Below are 20,289 nucleotides of genomic sequence, written 5' to 3' on the forward strand. Positions count from 1 at the left end.
TCAAAACCACAATGAGATATCATCTCACACACACCAGAATGGCCATTATCAACAAAACAGAAAATGACAAGTGCTGGAGAGGATGTGGAGAAAGAGGCACACTTATCCACTGTTGGTGGGAATGTCAAAAGGTGCAACCACTGTGGAAGGCAGTTTGCGGTTCCTCAAAAAGCTGAATATAGAATTGCCATACAACCCAGCAATACCATTGCTGGGAATCTACTCAAAGGACTTAAGGGCAAAGACACAAATGGACATTTGCACACCAATGTTTATAGCAGCGTTATTTACAATTGCAAAGAGATGGAAACAGCCAAAATATCCATCAACAGACGAGTGGCTAAACAAACAGTGGCATATACATACGATGGAATATTATGCAGCTTTAAGACAGGATAAACTTATGAAGCATGTAATAACATGAATGGACCTAGAGAATATTATGCTGAGTGAGTCTAGCCAAAATCTAAAGGACAAATCTGTATGGTCCCACTGATGTGAACCGATATTCGAGAATAAACTTGGAATATGTCATTGGTAACAGAGTCCAGCAGGAGTTAGAAACAGGATAAGATAATGGGCAATTGGAGCTGAAGGGATACAGACTGTGCAATAGGACTAGATACAAAACTCAAAAATGGACAGCACAATAATACCTAATTGTAAAGTAATCATGTTAAAACACTGAATGAAGCTGCATCTGAGCTATAAGGTTTTTTTGTGTTGTTTGTTTGTTTCTTTTTGTTTTTGTTTTTTGTTTGTTTTATTTTTGTCTGCCTGGTTATTTGTCTTTTTTTTTTTACTACTGTTATTACTTTTATTTTTTTCTCTATATTAACATTCTATATCTTTTTCTGTTCTGTTGCTAGTTCTTCTAAACTGATGCAAATGTACTAAGAAACAATGATCATGCATCTATGTGATGATGTTAAGAATTACTGATTGCATATGTAGAATGAAATGATTTCTAAATGTTGGGTTAATTTCTTTTTTTTTCTTTTTTCCGTTAATTAATAAAAAAATAAAAAAAATAAAAAAGGAAAAAAAATCAAATCAATGAATTCAGGGAAGATATAAAAAAGGCAAGGAATGAATAAAAATAAGAAATCAAAAGCCTGAAAAAACAAATCACAGAATTTATGGGAATTAAAGTCACAGTAGAAGAGGAGAAAAAAAAAAAATGAAAGCCTACAGTGTCAGATTTCAAGAGGCAGAAGTTAGGATTAGAGAACTGAAGGATGGGACATGTGAAATTTGACAAACAAAAGAAAATATAGGGAAAATAATGGAAAAATATGAGCAGGGATTCAGGGAATTGAATGACAGCATGGAGTGCATGAATGTATGTGTAGTGGGTTTGCCAAAAGGAGAAAAGAAGGCAAAGGAAGGAGAGAAACTAATGGAGGAAATCATCACTGAAAATTTCCCAACTCTTATGAAAGACTTAAAATTACATATCCAAGAAGGGCAGCATACCCCAAAGAGAATGATCCAAGTAGACATACTCCAAGACACTTACCAATCAGAATGTGAGATGTCAAACAGAAATAGAGAATCTTGAAAACATTAAGAGAAAATCAATCCATTACCTACAAATGAAGCAATAAGACTATGCATAGATTTCTCAGCAGAAATCAAGGAGGCAAGAAGACATTGGGATAACATACTTGAATTACTAAGAGGCAAAAACTGCCAACCGAGAATTCTATTCCTACAAAATTTCGTTTTAAAAATGTAGGGGAAATTAAAACATTTTCAGTCAAAAAATCAATGTGAGAATTGGTGACCAAGAGACCGGCTCCACAAGAAATATTAACAGGAGCAGTGGAGACAGATAAGAAAGGACAAGAGAAAGAGATGTAGAGAAGAGTGCAGAAATGAAGATTCTCAGTAAAGGTAATCCAAAAGGCAAAATGGTAGAAGAATGTACTGTCCATAGAGGAATGACACTAAACAATAATGAATTAAACTACCCAATCAAAAGGCTTAGACTGGTAGAATGGATTTAAAAACAGGACCCATATATATACTTTCTAAAGGAAACACATCTTAGACCCAAGGATAAGCATAGTTTGAAAGTGAAAGGTTGGGAAACGATATCTCATGTCATTAACAATCAGAAAAGAGTAGGAGTAACTATACTAATATCCAGCAAATTAGACTTCAAATGTAAAACAGTTAAAAGATACAAAGAAGGACACTATGGATTAATAAAAGGAACAATTCAACTAGAAGACATAACAATCATGAATACTTATGCACTGAAACAGAAAGCCTTAAAACACAAGAGGCAAACACTGAAAAGAGAAATAGGCACATCTATAATAGCTGGAGACTTCAATTCCGCACTCTCCTCAATTGACAGAACATCTACACAAAAGATCAATGAAGAAATAGATAATTTGAATAATGCAATCAATGAGCTAGACTTAACAGATGTTCATAGAATATTACACCCCACAACAGCAAGATATACATTGTTCTCAAGTGCTCATGGATCATTCTCAAGGATAGAGCATAAGCTGGATCACAAACCAAGTCTCAATAAATTTAAAAGATTGAAATCATGCATAACACTTTCTCAGATCATAAAGGAATGCAGTTGAAAATCAGTAATAGAGAGAATGTCAGAAAATTCACAAATATGTGAAAGGTCAACAATGCACTCTTAAACAACCACTGGGTCAAGGAAGCAATTGCAAAAGAAATCAGTAAATATCTCAAGGCAAATGAAAATGAAAACACAACGTATCAAAATTTATGGGATGCAGCAAAGGCAGTGCTAAGAGGGAAATTTATTGCTGTAAATGTGTATATCAAAAAAGAGAAGAAACAAAATGGAGGAATTAACTGTCCACTTTTAAGAACTAGAGAAAGAACAGCAAACTAACCTCAAAACAAGAGAAAGGAAAGAGATAGTGAAGATTAAGCAGAAATAAATGGAATATAGAACCTGAAAACAGTCAAGAAAATTAAAAAAATAACAGAAGTTGGTTGTAAGAGAAAATCAATGAGATTCATGGACTATTAGCGAGGTTGACCAAAAGAAGAAGAGAGAAGATGCAAATGAATAAAATCAGGAATGGAAGAGGAGACATAACTACTGACCCCACATAAATAAAAAAATAATAATGAAAGGATACTATGAAGAGCTTTATGCTAATAAAGTCAACAATGTAGATGAAATGGACAACTTCCTAGAAAAGCACGAACAACCAACGTTGGCTTGAGAAGAAATAGACAACCTCAACAATCCAATCACAAGTAAAGAAATTGAATCAGTCATTAAGAAGTTCCCCCAAAAGAAATGTTCAGGAGCAGATGGCTACCCAGATGTGAATTCTACCAAGCATTCAAGAAAGAATTAGTATCATTCCTGCTCAAAATCTTCAAAAATATTTGAAGAGCAAAATCAACCTAAATCATTCTATGAAGTCAGCATCACCCTCATGCCAAAACCAGACAAAGATATTACAAAGAAAGAGAACTGCAGATCAATCTCTCTTATGAATATAGAAGCAAAAATCCTCAACAAAGTTCTTGCAAATCAAATACACCAGCATACAAAAAGAATTATACACCATTATCAACTAGGATTCATCCCAGGTATATAAGGATTTTTCAATGCAGGAAAATCCATTAATGTAATACACCATATTAACAAATCAAAACAGAAAAACCACATGACCATCTCGATTGAGGCAGAAAAGGCATTTGATAAAAATCAAGATCCTTTCCTGTTGAAAATGCTTCAAAGGATAGGAATGGAATGGTACTTTTTAACATGATAAAGGGTATATATGAAAAACCCACAGCTAACATCATCCTCAATGGAGAAAAACTGAAAATGTTTCCCCTAAGATCAGGAACAAGAGAAGGATATTCACTATCACCATTGTTATTCAGCATTGCATTGGAAAATCAAGCAAGAGCAATTAGAAAATGAGAAAAAGAAATGCAAGCCATAAAATTGGAAAGGAAGAAGTAATACTCTCACTGTTTCCACATGATATGATACTAAATGTTAAAACCAAAAAAAAAAAATCTGCAGCAAAACCTCTGGAGGTAATAAATTAGTACAGCAAAGTGGCAGGTTACAAAATAAGCACTCAACAATCTGCAATGTTTCTATACACTAGTAATGAACAATCTGAGGGGAAATCATGAAAAAAAAAATCCATTTTCTATTGCAACCAAAAGAATGAAATATTTAGGAATAAATTTAACTGAAGAGACAAATGACCTGTTCAGAGAGAACTATAAGAAATTGCTAAAAGAAGTCAAAGAAGATCTAAATAAATGGAAGGGTATACCGTGTTCATGGATTGGGAAACTAAATACAGTTAAGATGTCAATTCTACCTAAATTGATTTACAGATTCAATGCAATGCCAATTGAAATTCCAAAAACTTACTTTTCAGAAATGGAAAAGCCAATAACCAAATTTATCTGAAGGGGCTGGATGCCCCGTATAGCTACAAGTATCCTGAGAAAGAAAACTGAAGTTGGAGATCTCACGTTACCTGACTTAAAGGCATATTATGAAGCTACAGTGATCAAAACAGAATGACACTGGCAAAAAGATAGATATACTCACCAATGGAATTGAATAGTGTGTTCAGATACAGACCCTCTCATCTATGGATGATTGATCTTTGATAAGGTAGTCAATCATCTAACATAGGACAGAACAGTCTCTTCAATAAATGGCACCTAGAGAACTGAATATCCACATGCAAAAGAATGAAAGAGGATCCATATCTCCAAGTCTATAAAAAACTAACTCAAAATGGATCAAAGACCTAAACATTAAATCTAAGACCATAAAAGTGTGAGAAGAAAATGCAGGGAAATATCTTATAAATCTTACAATAGAAGGTGATTTCCTAGACCTTGCACTCAAAGCGTGAGCATTGAAGAAAGAAAGAAGGAAACGGGAACTCCTTGAAACTAAACATTTTTTGCTTCAAAGAACATCATCAATCAAGTAAACAGACAGCTTACACAATGGGAGACAATATTTGGAAATGATCTATCAGATAATGGTCAACAACAAGAAGACAGACAACCCAATTACAAAATGGACAAAAAACTTGGACAGACACTTCTCAGAAGAGGAAATACAAATGGACAAAAGGCACATGAAAAGATGCTCAACTTCCCTGGCTATTAGAGAAATGCAACTCAAAAGATTAAACATCATCTCCCACCCAGCGGAATGGCCATTATCAATAAAACAGAAAATGACAAGTGCTGGAGAGGATGTGGAGAAAGAGGCAGAGTTATCCACTGTTGGTGGGAATGTCATATTGTACAACTACTATGGAAGGCAGTTCGGCAGTTCCCCAGGAAGCAAAGTACAGAATTGCCATTTGACCTGGCAATATCATTGCTAAGTATCTACTCAGAGGATGTAAGTGCAAGGACACAAATGGACATTTGCACCCCAATGTTGATAGCAGCATTATTTACAGTGACCAAGAGTTGGATACAGCCAAAATGTCCATAAACACACAAGTGGCTAAACAAGCTGTGCTATATACATATGAGGGAATATTATGCAGCTGTAAAATAGAATAAATTTATGAAGTATGTAACAAAATGAATGGACCTTAAGGTCATTATGAGGAATGCATAGAAATAAAAGGACAGATTAGTCAGAAACAAAAGGACAAATGCTGCATGGTCTCACTGATATGAACTAACATTAAAGAATGACTTTGGATAATTTCAGTTAAGGGAGGTCATCAGGAGATAGAAATAGGGTAGATGTTAGGTAACTGGAACTGAAGGGATGCAGATTATGCAACGGGACTGATTGTAAAAATTCAGAAATGGATACCAGAATACTACTTTGTAATACAACAATGTTAGAACACTGAATGAAGCTGAATGTGAGAATGATAGAGGGAGGAGGGCTGGGGACACAAATGAAATCAGAAGATGAGAAAGACTTGAGATGGTATAATCTAGGAATGCCTAGAGTGTATAATGATAGTGACTAAATGTACAAATTTTAAAACGTTTTGCATGAGAAAGAACAAATGAATGTCAATAATTCAGGATGTTGAAAGCAGATGGTAATTAATATGTTAAAACTTTACTTATGTATGAGACTAAGACAAAAAATGTTTATTTGGTATGAAATTTATATTTTGACTAGTGCATTTCCTAATATAACTTATGATGTGGACTGCTTAAATGAACACCACAATACTTGGAACCCTGATTAGGGCATGAGATTTTGGAAGTCTCTCTAGACTGATGCCCCAATAAGTCCCAGAGTGATTTAAATTGTGAATAAAACAATATTTGCAAAGCACCTTTGGGGGGATGTTGAGAAAGGGGGAAAATTCTACTACCCCAAGTGGAGAATTCTTGATATTCTTGCAAGCAGTGAGGACAACAAAGTAATAGGCTGAGCCCCCAATCATGGGGTTTATTCATAAGAAACATAACTCTGCAAAATTTAGACTTAGCCTACTTAGAATAAGTCCTAAGAGTCACCCCCCAAGAGAACCTCTTCTGTTGCTCAGATATGCCCTCTATCTCCCAGCCAACATGAACAAACAAACTCACTGCCCTCCCCCTCTCTACTTGGGATAGGACTGCCAGGGGTGTCAACCTTTCTGGCAACATGGGACAGAAATCCTAGAAGGAGCTGAGACTCAACATCAAGGGATTGAGAAAACCTTCTTTATGAAAAGGGGAAATAGTGAAATGAGGCAAAATAAAGTGTCAATGGCTGAGAGATTCCAAACAGAGACAAGAGGTTATCCTGGAGTTATTCTTACACATTAAATAGATATCACATTTTAGTTTGAAATCTGATGGAGTTTTCCCTACAGGTTTCCTTAGTTTTTGTACAGGTTTTCTGAATTGTTGAGTTCTGTGGACCCCTGTTTTCCTTACAGTTTCTCCCTACAGCAATGGTGTAATATTCCATCTTTGGATACCGATGATGGGCTGTTCCATCTTTGCATATTGGGAAAAGATAACTTGCTCTAAGATAACCGACAACTTGCTCTAAGTTTACAGATACAGAAGCAGAGGAGAATTTTTCCTTCATACAGATCATGCCTATAATTGACTTGTATGAGATGTGTACTATTTTTCAGCTTGTGTTGAATTTCTATTGTTACTGAAATAGTTTTATGAATATTCTGATTGAATGTATTTTGCATATGGAAATATTTAATATGTTGTACACATTTCAGATGAGCATACTTGGGTGAAAAATATGTCTGTTATTGTTTCTAGTTTAGACATGGTTCAAGGGGATGTACATAGCTGCCAAGTTGAAGTGTGGCCACTGTGGTAGTTAGGATTAGGTGTCCACTTGGCGAAGTGATGGTGGTCAGTTGTTCTGTTGCTGTGGAATAAAATCATCATCATGTGAATTTCATTTCTCTTTATTAAATCTGCAATCACCTTCCTTAAAGAGTGAAGTTTAGTTTCAACAGCTGGAGGCTTAAAATGAGATTTCAAAGAGAAAGAATGAGCTCAGAGCCAACATTGGGACAGACTTTTTGGAGAAATAAAGAGGAAATGTCCTGGGGAAAGTTGCTTGAAACCAGAAGCCAAGAGTAAAATTGAGCAGACAGTATCTTGTGCCTTCCCATTTGACAAAGGAACTCAGATGATAGCCAATTGCCTGTTTTTCAAAGAACTGAAAATTTCTTATTAAAATAAGTCACACTTTAAAAAGCTAATCCATTTAATATGCATTGCATTCCAATTGCTTTAGCAAACTAATAAAAAGGATCTATTGGCTTGAATATGAAATAGTACTTGAATAAATCTTTTTGCTTAAATTTATTTATGTTTTAACTGGTTTATGGGTATTTTTGCTGTTTCCAACTCATGGGCGTGACAATGCAGTCTGCAATTCATTTTGGACATGTAGTATGTGAGAAAAAAATTCTTGTTCTTTCCTTATAGAAGGACAAAAGAGAGAGCTTGGGAAAATCTGCAAATTATCAGAAGGCATTCAAAACATTATATACTTGAATTCACAGAACAAATGAAAATCTTAAAATTGAGACAAGGGTTGCTATAAAAACAAATATGACCAAATCTAAAGCCTAATTGGTTCAGTTAATGCAAGACCCCAATTTGGTAGTAAGAAGTATAAATAGTCACAGATAATAAATTTCTAAAATGGGTTAAATAATGTTGCTAGAGTGAATATCATGAGTCATTTATAGATGGTTTTGCAAGTTTTCCTCCATAACTACATAGAACCCACTAAAACACTAAACATAACAAAACAAACAAAATGTTCATCACCCTCTGGTGCATGTAGAGAATCACAGAAATAATTGTATAAATTTATCCACAACCAGTTCCCTAAATTGACCACAAAAGAACAGAATCTGCAGGGGAAAGCAAACAAAACCAATATCTTATGGGCAGTGGTGAGATCCAATGAAAGTAGAAGGCAGAGTCCATCATGGAATCTTTGTCATAACCTCCCCTCTCTTCACCAAGGAATAAAATCCATAACCTGCAGAAGTTCTGTGAAATAGGCAGCTGATGACACTACCATAGAACAAATGCATGTTGGGTGGAAAATCTGGGAAAAATGACACTACCCTAGGAATGGTGCCAAATTATGTGGTAGACTATGCATTGCCTCATGAGGAAGGATGGAGCACATGGGTGGTGTTACAAGCACTGTCCATCCTGCTCATATCCCAGCCTCTCCCCAGGAATTTTGCGTTCATGGATTCCAACTGGCAAGAAACCAGGTATGCCCCAGGTGAAGGTCGTGTTCTGAAAGTGTCCCACTGTCCTTACAGTCAGTCCAGTAGGTGTGTTTGGGCCTGCGCAGTAGGGAACAGGAAGTCTCATTCCTTAAGACAAGTCACTGCTTCCCAGATCCAGATGCAGGGAGGAGGGAGTTGGAGACAAGTGTATCTGTCCAGGAAGCACAGGGTAGACCAGCCCTTCCTGTGAGGACCTCAGAGAAGATCTGCCTTCAGAAGACTGTGACCATGCAGGGACCATAAACAGTGTGTCAGATTCTTTCAGATTACCTTTCCTGCTTCAAAGAAAACTATTACAAAGAGTTTAATATTATGTTTAAAGAATATAATTTGATGATTTTAGGTAAAAGAATGCATTACAAGTTAGGGATTGCATTAGGCATAAAATTAGAGGTATTTATTAATTGTGAACCAGATATTTTTAGAATAGAAAGTTAATTATTAATTCTGACCCTGATATTATTAGATTATAAATTAAATAATGTATGTCATGAGCCTGTATGTGTGTGGGTATAATGTAATGATGGCATTTTATGGAATGAACTCATACAATGTAAGGGTCTTAGTAAAAGTGCAGGGACCTGGTCTTTGAGGCCACGTGAGAGGGAGGATGAAATGGACTCTCTTGACGCTGCTCCTTGGAAGAGCCAGGCTTTCCCACTTTCTCCACTTCTTCTCAGGTTCTGGGGCTTTATATGATGGTGGGTGATGGATTATTTGATGAATATTTTCAGAAAAATGAGTTAAGTTGAAAGAAACAACTTCATGTGGAGGATAAATGCAAGGTTTTTTTTCCCCACAATTTCAGGCACATTCAGAAATGAAACAATTCCCACAATTTGCACAAAATTTTATTTGATATTTGTGTACATATGTACTAAAACAGGCTCCTTGGGAGAATCAGGCTTTCCTACAGTCTGCTTATTCTCTGAAGGATGTGAGGCTCTATTGTTGAGCAAAAAATAGGACAAGGCTTTAAGCCTCCTGGAATGTTACATAGAAATAAAATAAACCAGGCTGAGGCTCTGAAGTTTCAGGATGTAGGTTTTATTCTTTATGGACATAGGGCTCAGCCAACTGGCCTCTGAAAGTCTGAGACCCAAACAAAAGGCAACTTTACTTTTATAGACTGGCTTAAGATGACTTAAGATGGTGACCAACAATATGAAAGGAAAAACAGTTGGTTAGTATAAGGTGCGAAGCAGATTGCAGAAGCAGATAAGCTGTTAGGGGAGGGTCCCCATCCCAGGTGTCTTATCTCGCCTGCCTGCAGTTTCACCTTTTCCTGAAGATCAGGAGGGGGTTTGGGGATTTTCCACAGAGAAGGCAGCTGAACCAGAAGAAGGGGGGGAGATGCCTGCCCGCTTTAAAGTCTGCTTCCTACACAGTATGATGGTGGGTGGGGGATTATTGGGCTGAACATCACTGAAATGTGAGTTAAATCAAAACAAACATCTTCACAGGGTGTGCACATGCAAGTTTATTCCACATTTTCAGGCACATTCTGAAGATTGGACAATTGCCAAAATTTACCAAAAAAATTGTATTAAGTATATATGAATGTATGATTTGAAAGATGCATTTGGTAACAGAAAAAAAGTCTTCTGAGTTTCAAAGTTATATAAATCATAGCACTGCTTATAAAAGATGTAATATCTGTTCTGAGAGTTACTTATTGTAAAGAAGGAAGAGGGAAATCCAAGCAAAGCCACAATGGTCCCTGCATGCCCTCTGCTGGTCACAAGCACCTCCTGCAGCCCAGCCTCCTGTTTCCTGGAGGGATTTGTGTCTGGGCTCCTGCTGACTTCTCCTCACTGTGTCTTTTGCACAGTAATAGGTGCCCATATCCTCGGTGCTCAGGCTGTTGACTAAGCTTTAAATAAACTTCATTCTTGGAGGTGTCCCTGGAGATGCTGAGTCGGGACTGAAGAGCTGGGTTCTTGTATGTATTTCCACTATAACTCATTTGACCAACCCACTGCAGCACCTTTCCTGGAGCCTGGCGGATCCAGCTCACACGATAGTTATTTACAGAGTATCCAGAAGCAGTGCAGGTGAGGGACAGGGTCTGCGATGGCTTCACCAGTCCAGGTCCCGACTCCTGCAACTGTGCCTCAGACAGGACACCTGGGAACAAGGAGAACCACAGTGAGTCATGTGCTCATTTCCATCACCCCATTACCTTCATATCTGAGTCCCTGAGACACTCGCATCTGGGAGCTGCCACCAGAAAGAAGAAGAACGATAAGCCTCCCATGTTCATGTTGATGACATCCGTGATGCCCAGGGAATCCTATCTAGATTGAGGAGGAACCTGAATTTAAATAAATATGTGCTTTGTGTTTGTCTGTTTCCCAAGTGGCAATTTGCAATTGGGTGGTGACTCCGCATGTTAAATGAAAGCAGATGAGGGGAGGTCCTTTTATTAGGGCACCCTGGGAGGAGGATGCAGGCTGAGGCCTCAGAGAACACAGTCCTCTCCTTGGGGTGTCCGCACTAAACCGTTGTTCCTGTATTTTAAGGCAGGAAAAGTGTTGAATGAGGAGTTAGATGGGACCATGGGTCATAATGGTTTTGGAAGTATGGTCATAGCAACCCTAATCCCAGGTGTAAACATATACACACAAATACATACATGCACATATTTCCATGTGTGTTTATGTGAAATATATGGAATACATAATATAAAATATGGTTATATTCCCTATTAATTATGGATATCAGTCAAGGGAAGGGTGTTTCATGCCACATTCCCCATTTTATTGATATCATTCCACAGCTGTAACTTCATGTGTGAATTTCAGTAAGTTTTCAATGCTTTTTGCCAATACCTACGGGAACCAGAAAGGACATGGATGTTCCCTCACCTTTCACAACCATCACTGCAGAAGCACTAGTTGTCTTGACCCTGCCCTGACACATCTAACTTGCATGTGGGGAAAGTCAAAACCACTTACCCTGATTGCTTCTCCTGAACTTTGACTGTTGTTGATCACTCATCTCTAAATATGTCTATGTTTACATATCTTGAATGCAGCAAGAAATGGATGAGCTGAGGACTGAACTCATGAGCATAAGAAACCAGAAATTCATGTTGTGAAAAATTCTGGGCTTCCAGAGTGTGACAACCTAGATGATAAAGTAAAACATGAGGATTTAACTAAATAGTGACCAGTTTGTCATTACAGGACAGCCCAGGATTGGAGAGAGAGAGTCACCCAGAAAGAAATTAAGGAAACTCCTATTGTCACATGACTTCGTTCCCATTTGCTTCATAGCAAGACAGCATTTTTTTGCAAGAATTTAGGAATGGTAATACTGCCTGGAAGAAGTTAAAAAGACAGAAAAGTGGGAAATTAAAGGAAAAATCATCTCAGAGGCCAAACAACAGAAGCTAAAGCGTGAAGTCAGAAACCTTGGGCCAGGACAGAGACCCACAGATACACATGGAGGGGTGAGTTTACTGAAAGTCAAAGAGTTGGCCTTCTGTCTCGATGTTCAAGGAAAGATCTTTTGCCACAGGCATTGGAGAGGGTGGAACATATTCTATGAGGCCTAGGAAGAAACTGGCTACTCTCCAGTTATCTGAAGGGGTTGAGCATGTGCCAGAGATGTCAGTGATTCCCTGTGACACTCAGATGCATGAGGAGGGTGGTGCCCAGAAAATGGTAGTCTCCCCAGTGTTCCCTAATCCTGCATTCCTCATCCGTGTGCTTGAAGACAACACAGCTGCTGCATAGGAACTTTGGATGGGACTTCCACTGTCTAAAGCCCTGAAGACTAATGAATCTTAGAGTTTGAAATTGAATGGTGTTTCCTCTGCAAGTTTCCAGAATTGTTTAGGTCTAGTGACTCCTGTTATCCTTCCAATTTCTCCCTACAGCAATGAGATAGTGTGTCCTGTGACCGTTCCTTCTTTGCATATTGGAAGCAGATAACTTGCTGTAAGTTCACAAGTCCAGAGCCAGAGGAGAATGTTGTCTTAGGATAGATATGTCTGTAATTGTCCTGTATGAGACTTCTACTATTCATGAGTTTGTATTATATTTCTATTGTTACTGAAATGGTTTATTGTTTTGTGATATTGTGAGTAAATCAATGTATTTTTCATATGGAAACATGAGTGTGTTGTACAAAGGACAGATGAGAAATTATAGGTGGAAAAATGTCTGATATTATTTCCTATTTAGAGGTCGTTAAAGGGGATGTGCATCGTTTTCAGGTTGAGGGCTGGGCCCTGTGGTGGTTAGAATCAGGTGTCAGCTTGGAAGTTTTCCAGGGGAAACCGTCTGAAACCAGGAGCCAGGAGATAAATTCATCATGTGTCTTTCCACTTGACTAAGGAACCTGGATGAAAGCTAACTGTCTTTCTTTCAAAGAACTGTAAGTTGATCATTAAAATAAATTTCATTTTTAAATGCCAATCCATTTCTTATACACTGCATTCCAAAAATTTCCACAAATCAAAGAATAATCTACTGGTATGAGCATGAAATAGCATTTGAATAAGTCCATTTGTGAAAACTTGCTTATATTTTAATTGTTGATGGGTATTTTTCTAGTTTCCCATTTATGGGCATTAAAATGCCATTGGCAGCTCATCTTGGGCATGCAGTGTGTGAGAAAAATCACTTCCTTTCCTTATATGAACACCAAATTCAACAGATTTGGAAAACTTGCAAATTATCACAAGGCATCCAATACATTACATACATAAAGGTGCAGAGCAAATAAAAATCTTAAACTCTAGACAAAGAGTTGCTATTAAAAAATAGGGCTAAAAGTAAAGCCTAATTAGTGCAGTTATATAAGGATCCCAAATAAGGTAGTAGAAATTTAAATAGTTATAATTAATAAATTTCTATACATTGAGTTTGATAAAGCTGCAAGCGGGAATATCACATAGGCCATATCCAGTCAGTTTTTAGGTTTTCCTCCATTATTATATGGAATCCACACACACACACACACACAAAAAAACCTAAACAGTACAGAAAAAATGCTTATCACTCTGTGCTGCTTGGAGAGATGAATAGCAAGAATTGTATAAATTCATTCCAACTTGATAGATTCACTACAAAAGAAAGCAGTCTGCAGGGGAAAGCAAACCAAGAAAACATCCTATGGGCAGTGGTGAGATCCATTTGAAAGTAGAAGACAGAATCCTTCATGAAATGATTGCCCAAAACCACCTCCCCTCTCTTCACTGAGGAATAACATCCAAAACCTGCAGAAGTTCTCTGAAATAGGCAGCTGATGACAATATTGTAGATCCAATCCATCTTGGTAAGATAGATCTTGGAAAAATACACTACCCTAGCAATGGTGCAAAAATACATGTTGGGGGGCATGCCATGGTGCCTGGCAGGCAAAGTTACTGCCTGCCATGCCAGAGACCTGGGTCTGATTCCTGGTGTCTGACCATGCAAAACAAAAACAAACAAACAAAAAAAACAGATGTAATGTAGGCCATGCATTGCCTCATAAGGAAGGACAGGAGCATGAGGGTATTGTTTCTACCACTGTCCATCCTGCTCAGATCCCAGCCTCTCTCCAGAAATCTTGGCTTCTGAGAGCCCAAATTGCAAGAAGCAAGGTACACCCCAGGTAAAGGTTGTGTTTTGAAAGGGTCCCATTGCCCTTACAAGGTGTCCAAAGGTGTGCTTGGGCTGGCACAGTACGGAACAGGAATTATCATTCCTTAAGGACAAGTTGCAGTTATGGGGAAATGACTTCCCAGATCCAGATGCAGGGAGGAGGGATTTAGAGGCAAGTGTGTCTGCCCAGGAAGCACAGGGTAGACCTGTTCTCCCTGTGAGGACCTCAGGGAAGGTCTGCCTTCAGAAGCCTGTGGCTGTGCAGGGACCACAAACAGTGTGTCTGGTTCCTTCAGGTGACATTACCTGCTTCAAAGAAAACTATCACAGAGACTTTAATACTGTATCTGTGGAAAATAATTTGATGATGTTAGGGAAAAAGCATATGTTGCAAGTCATTGATTTTTAAAGGCATAAAAATTAGAAGACATTTATTAATTGTGAACCTGATATTTTTAAATTATAGAGATGTTCATTAACTGTGAACCTGATATTAGATTATAAATCAAATAATGTATTTTGAGACTCTGTGTGTGTATGAGCGTGATTAAATGTGGCATTTTATGTAATGAACTCATACAATGTAAGGGTCTTAGTAAAAGTGCAGGGACCTGGTCTTTGATGCCACGTGAGAGGTAGGATGAAATGGGCTCAGTTGACACTGCTCCTTGGGAGAGCGAGGCTTTCCCACCTTCTCCACTTCTTCTCAGGTCCTGGGGCTCTATATGATGGTGGGTGGGGGATTATTTTATGAATATTTTCAGAAAAGTGAGTTAAGTTGAAAGAAACAACTTTATGGGGAGGGTAAATGAAAGGTTATTTTCAGATTTTCAGGCATATTCAGAAATGAGACAACTCTCACAATTTAAATAAAATTTTATTAGATATTTGCATATGCATGTAATAAACATGCATTTGGTAACATAAAAATACTTTTCTGAGTTTGAATGCTATATATATCACAGCACTGCTCTAAAAGATGCAATGGCTGTTGTGGGAACTGCTTATTCTGAAGCAGGAAGAGGGAATACCAGGCAAAGCCACAATGGTCCCTGCACTTCCTTTGCTGGTCACGAGCACCTTCTGCAGCCCAGCCTCCTGTTTCCTGCAGGGGAGGTTTGTATCTGGGCTCACAATGACTTCCCCTCGCTGTGTATCTCACAGTAATAGATGTCCTTGTCCTTGGTGCTCAGGCTGTTCAGCTTCAAATAAACTTCATTCTTGGAGGTGTCCCTGGAGATGCTGAGTCGGGACTGAAGAGCTGGATTCTTGTACGTATTTCCTTCAGAACCCATAGTACCAACCCACTCTAGCCCTTTTCCTGGAGCCTGGCAGATCCAGCTCACACTACAGTCAGTTAAAGAGAATCCAGAAGTAATGCAGGTGAGGGACAGGGTCTGTGATGGCTTCACTGTTCCAGATCCCGACTCCCACAACTGTTCTGAAGACAGGACACCTGAGAACAAGGAGAAACACAATGAATGATGTTCTCATTTTCATCACCCCATTACCTTCATACCTGAGTTCCTGAGACACTCACATCTTGGGGTTGCCACCAAAAAGAAGAAGAACCCAAAGCATTTCATGTTCATGATGATGATGTCTGTGAGGTGCAGGGAGTCTTATCCAGATTGAGGAGGAACCTGAATTTAAGTAAATGTGGGCTTTGCGTTCATCTGTTTCCCAAGTGGCAATTTGCATTTGGGTGGTGACTCTGTATGTAAAATGAAAACAGATGAGGGGAGTTGCTTTTATTAGGGCACCCTGGGAGAAGGATGCAGCATGAGGCCTGAGAACAAACAGTCCTGTCCTTGGAGCACCCTCACTAATACCTTTTTACTTTACTTCCATGCAGGAAAAGTGTTGATTGAGAATGTATAAGGGGCCAGGAGTCAATAACAGCTCTGGAAACGTGGATACAGGGCTCCTAACCCCAGGGATATACATATACACACAAATACATACATACTCACATTTGTGTTTGTGTTTATATACATATATATTCCATATGTATAATATAAAATATGATTATATTCCATATCAATGTAGGTTATCAGTGAAGGTTAGGCTGCTTGATGCCACCTCTCCAGTTTGTTGTATCAATCTTCATTTGCAACATCCTGTGTGAAATTTTAGGAAGTTGTCAGTTCCTTTTGCTGACACCATGGGTACAAGAAAGGACTTGTGCATTCCCACACCTCTTGCAACCATCACTGCAGAAGCACTATTTGACATGACCCTGCCTTGAAACTTCACACCTATGCATGGGGAAAGTCAAAACCACTTAGTTTGATTCCTTCACCTGAGCATTGCCTGGTTTTGAGCCACTCATTCCTAAACATGTCTATCCACCTTATCATTTCTTGAATACAGATTGAAAGCCAATTAGAAATTGGCCTTTTATCAATTTTAGTTTATAATTAAATAATAAATATGGGGAGATAATCATCTCAAGCCTGGTTCTAGTTGTTAAGGCAGCAACATGAGGTGAAATGGGCATGGTCTGGAGATGAAAATCACTGTGATTTTGGAAAGTACTGGGGACAAAGGAGATCATGATAAATCATGTTCAAAATGAAGGATCTGATGCATGAGACATTCAGAATTTCCATCGATGCAGGTGCTGTGATGGAAGGTGCCTGCAAGAAAATGAAATGACATATGAAGTAAATTTTGTCATTGTAAGCACATTGCATGAAGGGCAAAATGCATATATCATGCATGACATATTTCACCTTCTCCCTCTTTGGTGCATTGATTTTGAGGTTGGCATTTGGTAACATAAATTCACATTGATGACTTTCTACACCTATTATTTGCTTCATATAATGTCATAGCTTTTATTTATTGATGGCAAAATAGTCACATTAATTATATGATGTATACAAATGGCCATTTGCATTTGCAAATGAGTCCTCAGAGGACAGAATTTAGGGTCTGATTCATTTGGTGAGTGAGGATGTCTCCTCAGCATTTCCCAGGAGCCTGCAGAAGCCACTGCCTGAGTCACAAGCTGAACTCCAGGTAAGGGGTCTGAGCCCTGGAATTTAGATGACAGTAGCCAAACCATCCATTGTCAGGGAATACAAGGGGCAGAGGGAGATGTGATAACAAAGATAGGGGAAAACAGATTATCAGACAGACAATTAGATCAGTGCTGTGTCTGAAGTACACACTTCAGTCTGAGTAGGAGTGCAAGTTGAAATCCACTAAAATCTAGAACTTAGAATAGCTATTTCTTGGTTCTCATATAAATCTGATAGATTTTCAAAGTGAGTAATCTTACTCAGTTTCTTTACTTCCATCTCCATGTAAAAAATCACCAGGTTGTGTTGAACTACTCAGAATTCTGAACTGAGATAATATTGACAGACACTTATACTTTGATGAGGAAGAGCTGGCTGAATCTGCCTGTGACTGTGCTTCCACATATTGCAGGAAAAGTTTTCTAATTCATGATATCATGTATAGGAACAGAAAGGTTAATGTAGAGATGCTCTCTGAGGAGATAATTAGCTTGAGAGGAAGCCCCAGACCCTAACAGGATACCAGCTCTTAACTATCTCCTTGCACCTGCTCTTGCAACCGATCCTTGTGCTCAGTGAGTCATAAGTAAGCTGTCATCCACCCCACAGGGGAGGCTTATGTCTGGGTTAGCATTCAGGTTTCATGCTGTTCGTTGGCATATTCAACTGATCATCTGCATTGTCCATGGAACTTGTGAACCTACCCTTCCAGAGCATGCATAGTACATGGAACCACCATTACCAGTAATAAAACACCCACTCTACCCCTTTGTCTGGCCCTGCCTGTCCTAAGGCACATCTTTAAGAGAGAATCCCAAGGCTACACCTTAGTGGTGCAGAAAATATCTGAGCTGTCTCATGTTGTTCCCAAATTCCATCAGCTTGCAACTATGCAGGACACCTGCAAACAGACATTAGAATTTGATGGATACCTACACACACACACACACACACACACACACACACATGTGCACACAGATATATTCATACCACATGACCTATTTCTCAAGAAGATACCATGGAACATTGACAAAGATAAGCTCAGCTCAACATAAAATTCATGTTGCCTCATCTAGCTCAGTAATAAGCACAGAATGGGGAAAATACAAACTTAGGAGAGAGGGTTCTCTACCATAACTGTAGGGACTGGAGCTGTTTCCTGGACAAAAAGAAGAAGCCCCATCTGTATGTCCATCTCCTCATAAAGCATATCAGCTCCCACTCTCTATCAGATCTCATTCCTAGGCACATTGTCATTGTAAGCACATTGCATGAAGGGAAAAATGCATATATCGTACATGACATATCTCACCTTCTCCCTCTTTGGAGCATTGATTTTCAGGTTGGCATTTGGTAACATAAATTCACATTGATGACTTTCCTTACCTATTATTTGCTTCATATAATGTTTTCAGGTGTCCTGCATGGTTACAAGCTGATGGAATTTGGGGACAACATGAAACAGCTCAGATATTTTCTGCACCACTTAGGTGCAGTCTTGGGATTCTCTCTTAAAGATGTGCCTTAGGACAGGCAGGGCCAGACAAGGGGGTGGAGTAGGTGTTTTATTACTGGTAATGGTGGTTCCATGTACTATGCATGCTCTGGAAGGGTAGGTTCACAAGTTCCATGGGCAACGAGAGTTCTCTGTGACAAATCAGTGAGAAGTCAACAGATATTGAGTGCATGGGAGAGGATTTCAAATGCAGAAATGGTGCAATCCTTTCTCTTCATCCCTCTTCCTAAAGAACTGCACTTTTAGAGTATTGTATTAGTTAGGGTTCTCTAGAAAGACAGAATCAACAGGGAACACTTGCAAATATAAAATTTATAAAAGTGTCTCACGTGACCGTAAGAAACCAGAGTCCAAAATCCACAGGGCAGGCTGCAAAGCCGATGACTCCAATGGATGATCTGGATGAACACCACAGGAGAGGCTCACCAGCCAAAGCAGGAATGGAACATGTGTCCTCTGAGTCCTCCTTAAAAGGCTTCCCATGATTAGATTTAGCATCACTAATGGCAGAAGACACTCCCCTTTGGCTGATTACAAATGGAATCAGCTGTGGATGCAGCTGACGTGATCATGACCTAATCCTATGAAATGTCCTCATTGCAACAGACAGGCCAGTGCTTGCCCAATCAGATAAACAGGTACCACAACTTGGCCAAGTTGACACATGTCCCTAACCATGACAAGTATATTCCTTAATTGAAGATCATACGGACCAGCTTCCTATTGACAGCAGGTGCTTGAAGAGGCTCCTGATGATTCATATTCCAGTGGTCCCAGAACACAACCATCCCCATCAACCCCATGAGGGATTATGGTTGATTTTTGACGTGTCAGTGGAGGGAGTGATATTTGGTGAACTTTTCCCACCTTGGTGAGGTCATTCCTCAGTTGCAACATTGTATATGAAATTGCAGTAAGTTACAGTGTTCATAGATATTTCCTTTACTACAAATAGTGGTGTCCTCCATTGTGGGATCCAGAAAGGAAGTCTACATGTTCTCATCTCTCACTATTATAACCGCTCAAGCACAAATATGCCCTGGTCCTACACCGACATGTCACTTCAGCAAGGGAGCAAGTTAGCAGCAATTTTCTTTGGTTTCCTCACCTGATCTTGACCTGTTTTGAACAAATATTGTCTGAAAATGCCATTTCAATTTATCATAACATGAATGCAGTTAAAAGAAGAATATTGCAACCTTCTTCCTCAACAGTATCTGGTAATAATAAAACAATAAAGCAAGAAATTCACCTCTAGTCTGGTTCATGTTGGTGAGGCAGCAACTTGAAGTGAAAAGAATTTTGCTTGGAAATTGCAGTCAGTGATGAGTGTTGCAGTATATGTGGATTAGGGAGAACATCTGAAGAAATCTTCCAAAGTT

Source organism: Tamandua tetradactyla, chromosome 3, assembly GCF_023851605.1.
Source record: "Tamandua tetradactyla isolate mTamTet1 chromosome 3, mTamTet1.pri, whole genome shotgun sequence".
NCBI classification, from domain to species: domain Eukaryota; kingdom Metazoa; phylum Chordata; class Mammalia; order Pilosa; family Myrmecophagidae; genus Tamandua; species Tamandua tetradactyla.